The sequence below is a fragment of the Limulus polyphemus genome, unplaced genomic scaffold (assembly GCF_000517525.1).
Source record: "Limulus polyphemus unplaced genomic scaffold, Limulus_polyphemus-2.1.2 Scaffold3322, whole genome shotgun sequence".
Lineage (NCBI taxonomy): Eukaryota > Metazoa > Arthropoda > Merostomata > Xiphosura > Limulidae > Limulus > Limulus polyphemus.
In genome coordinates, this window is record NW_013668932.1 from 90,766 (window position 1) to 95,779 (window position 5,014).

Sequence of the window (5,014 nt, forward strand, 5' to 3'; positions counted from 1 at the left end):
CTTAATTTCGTCAAGACGGACACGAAATGTTCCATATATATGTAGAAGATGTTACAATTTCAGAATACGAGTAAATATAACCTTTTTCACAATAATGCAATTTCAATTTCAAAAATGAACTTATAATTGATAAATCAATTACATGCATAGAGTACCCATTAAGAATGTGATAAACAATGCAAATCAAAATTAAAATAATTTAATGCACAAATAAATATTTCATTAAAAAATATCAATACAAAAAAAACATTAGCACCTATGAAGCAACTTAAAAGTTTTCGAGGAAATTTTATAAATTGCTTCAGAGTTTTAGTAGTTGAAAATACATATAATAAAAAGGTTGTTGGTATAAGCAAGTAGTCAAGGATGGATATAAAAAGAAAAAGATGCGACAAGAGGACGCCTGTGTTACTAAGTAAGCCTTGAGAATTGTAAACAGGAACTTGGTTATATAAGGAGCATCGCCTAGAAACAAGCAACAAGAGACGTGTATCACCCGAAATAAGCTTTAGAGGCGAGGTTGGAAACCAGTGACCAAGGTCAGCAGCAGAGTTAGTAAGGACTGCTGCATAGAAACAGGATGTAGACACCAGTACATGTGACATTTTGAAGAATTGTTGACCTCGCCCTCTTAGAACTAGGAAAGCTACAGAAAAGTTTAGGTTTGGTGAATCATATCGGCACTTTGAGGTGGTATTAGTTACAGCACATGGGTGTAGCAGTACAAGTGAATAGGCAGCCGGCTAACACCACTTATCTATGACCAATTACTTGAGAGTTTTGGTTTAGGTTCTGGTTTAGCCCGGGAATTCCCCTAAAGTACCCAATAGGAGCATAGGACTACTTGTGGGTAATGCTGTGTCCTATTTAGTGTGTCGAATTAATACAAGGAAAATAGAGTTTAAAAACCCATGTCAGAGGCTGAAAAATCAGCGTTCCTCGGACTGAAGAAAAATTCCCCAAGTTCTCCAGTAAAAATGAAGATGAAGTTCAACGACGTAGCTAAGACCTCCAATACTCCTACTCTACTATAAGTATAGTCTCTCTCTCTCAATCAGCTAGTGTAGAAAATAGTAATTGTAAGCAGTTAAAATTTTTTATAAGTAATAATTCGATAAAACTAATGTTTAAGTGTGTAATGTTTCTGAGAAGTAATTAATGTTAAATAAACGTTATTTTGAGTGTTTACTCTTCGCCTGAGACTCGATTTCTTTAGTCTAACTGTAAACTCCTCAAGTTAGTGACTTGTGGCTCCATTCGTCACTACAAATCCTCCAATAAATAAATTTGGTGTAAAGAGTAGTTTTAATTGAAACTCCAACAATTAAGCCCACCTGGGCTCTACTCTTTTCACCTAATAAATAAAAAAGTACTTGATAGTTAAGGCGACTTAACTTGTAATCTGAGAGTCGCGGGTTCAAATCTCTGTTATCGAATGTGCTTACCCTTTTCAGCCATGTGAGTATTATAATGTGATGATCAATCCCATTATTCATTGGTAAAAGAATTGGCAGTGGGTGGTGTTTACTAGCTGCCTCCCTTCTAGTCTATCACTGCTAAATTAGAAATGGCTATCGCAGATAACCCTCGTTTAAACAAATCAAAGAAAACTTGCATGAAACACAAAATAAAAGTAAAATAGAAAGGCCTTTTTATACATGTTACCGAAACAAACGCATACAGCAAAAATGATATTATGTATACTGTAATAATGAAACCTTTAACATCAGTTCAAATATATATATATATAGACCTTTTAATAACAATTTAACCTAATACAAAACAAGATAGCATTTATCGAAAATTAGTAGTGTGCCAGGCATCCTTTGGATGAAAATGACTATATATCCTGAATTGTTTTGATAAGATCAATCATGTTAATCACGATTTAAAAAAAAAATTCTTTATCTAACTAAATAGTTTGATTAAAATTAATAAAAATAATGCGTGAAAAAATAAAAATTTGCTAAAGCTATTTTAATCAAGGCAAAACAGGGTACATTGCTCCTGATTTTTGCACGTGCATTGCATGACATTTCAATTTTCCAAAAAAAAAAATTCCCTACCTTCTGGTGTCCCGTTTTCTGCTGGGTGTCGTTTGCAGCAGCTTATTCTGACATAATTATCGTTACATTTAATGAAGAATTGATTTATTCTCTTCTCGCTGTAACACAACCTAAATTAAAACTTGCCGATACCGAACGGTTTTGTAAGGTCATTGTGTAGCTGATTCTCGCGAGTACACGCAAGCAAAGCAAACGACATGGCTGAAGCAAGCTTATTTAGCTCAAGGAGTGTGCGCGCATGTTAGAGAGAAAGCACCAGCCTTTTTCAGTTAGGGGGAGTTTGAGAGTAGGAATGTATGTGTAGAAGAAAGAGAGAGAGGGGGAAAGAGCACAAACGAAGGCTCAACGAACTTTTGTACTCGCTTTAACACCAAATTGATCGTGGACAGAATGGGGATGAAAAGTCCTCACACAGAGAAGAAAGTAAATAATAGCCCTCTTGATCACACATTGACGAAAATATTCGTCCTTTTCAATTTGAGACCAATTGGTCATCCTGTTTTCTAAGAATTGCTATATTGGTCACTTTGGCCTCAAGTTGAAGCCTCAAAAACGGCCTCTGAAGCCGCGGCCACATAGCCCACGCTACTTCTCGCACAAAGTGTATCTCTACTCCGAGTTTGGAGTTCGTAGCTTTAAAGATATGGTTGTGCATAAGGAACAGTCCCAGAGAGAGAGAGAGACATTCGCGTTTATGTATATAGATTCAATTATATATACACATGTAAATGAATGCCTACATTTCAAGTACAAGTTCTTCAAGTTATTCACAAGCAGGGAAATGTCATATATGATTTCACTTCTTCACACTGTACATTCAAAATCGATATCACATTAACAATATAAAGGGTAATATATATATACACACACACACACTTCTGCACAAAACATTTGAAGTTGGAAATGGTGCTTTGAATATAAAAAGGTAATATCATACTTTCATCCATCATGCAAAAAACAATGCTGAAGATGATGCTATCAATAAGAAAGTGTTACAACAGCGGAAGTCGCGTGACGCTGGGAGCATGCGCGCTGGAGTTTCTGGAAGGATCATGAATTTTCCTGGCAACTCTAGTTTGTTCCAGGCGCCCTCTTTTTTTCAGTATATAAGCCCGGCAAATAAAGCCAGCGAAAAAGATAGAATTGCATAGATAGATAGATAGATATAGAGATAGATAATTGAGTCAAGCGAACAATAGGCACTGTAAGTAAAGTGTGTGAGTCGATGTGAATTATAGATTGTGTTTATAAAAGTAGTTAAGTTAAGGTGACTGTGGAAATTCTGTGTATTACAAAGTTGTATCGAGAAAGAATAAACTAGTTTTAATTAGGTAAGGACTTGTGTCGCTTAAGTTCCTCGGAAAGAATTTATTCCGGAAATTAACAAACTAGCAGAAACGTAACAAAAGGTTATACTACACTTTCATCTATGACGCACAAGACAAACAGTGAAGATTATACCTATCGCGTCATCAAGAAGAAGGATTATGTAATATATAGATCGAAAACAAAACACCTGGTCTTGAAGATATGTTATCAATTTGACAACAAAGATTATGTTACACTTTCATCCATCACGCACAAGACAAACAGTGAAGATTATACCTATCGCGTCATCAAGAAGAAGGATTATGTAATATATAGATCGAAAACAAAACACCTGGTCTTGAAGATATGTTATCAATTTGACAACAAAGATTATGTTACACTTTCATCCATCACGCACAAGATATTTGAATACTGAAAAGTATAGATATCATATCATCAAGAAGAAGGATTATATCACAAAACACTTGAGCACTGTGGTTATTAATTGTTATCAAGCCGTGGGATAATTACACATATTGATTAATTACAAATAAGACACACGAACATTGAAATGATAACTGTCATGTTTTCAAGAAGTGAAACGTCTGATGTTTTTAATAGTTCACAAATTCTTGTGCGTGATAGTTATCATATGAAAGGATAGAAAAATTTATTTTTAACACTTAAAATAACTGCTGTCATTTCACGATGACAGTAAATGAAATCTAATACATTTCATGCACTAATGACAAAAGTAACATCAATGATTTTCGCGTTTTAAATAATGGTAACACATTACAATTTATACTAGACAAATGTGCAATTCATTACATGTACTAACATCGAAAAGTAAAATTTTTCATATGTGCAAAAATTTTTAAATTGGTTACCAATCTATTAATAAATGGTAAAGGTTTTTACTTTTCACAGAATTTAAAATGATAAGTAATAAGCTATGAATGAAGAATAGTAAAGTTCCCCTTTTTGCATGAATGCAATATAACTATTCAATCACAATTGAGTTTGATTTATCCTCTGTTAACATTCTACAACACTGTGTGCCTGTGCTATTGTGTAAGAATTATGCAAATACCATCCCTACTATCTTGTTTGCATTGTTTTTGAGTATTGATGTTAGCCATCTCTACATTTACTTCCTTTTTTTTGAAAAGTTTTCTCTTGACTTGTATATATCAGCTCCACTCAGACCAACACAGAACCTAATTGACAAGACAAATTATTCTCTTCTATCTCTGTTAATACAAAATAAACTGTGAAACTCACTTTAGAAATCGCCCACGAAGGCTAAACTGACATGCAGTTTAACTTCACTTTTACTTTCACTAACTTAACAGGCCGTCATGGCCAGGTGGTTACGGCACTCGACTCCCAATCTGAGGGTCGCGGGTTTGACTCCCCGTCACACCAAACATGCTCGCCCTTTCTACCGTTGAGGCGTTATAATGTGACAGTCAATCCCACTATTCGTTGGTAAAAGAGTATCCCAAGAGTTGGTGGTGGGTGGTGCATGACTAGCTGCCTTCCCTTTAATCTTACACTGCTAAATTAGGGACGGCTAGCGTAGATAGCCCTCGTGTAGTTTTGCGCGAAATTCAATAACAAACAAACACTAACTTAAC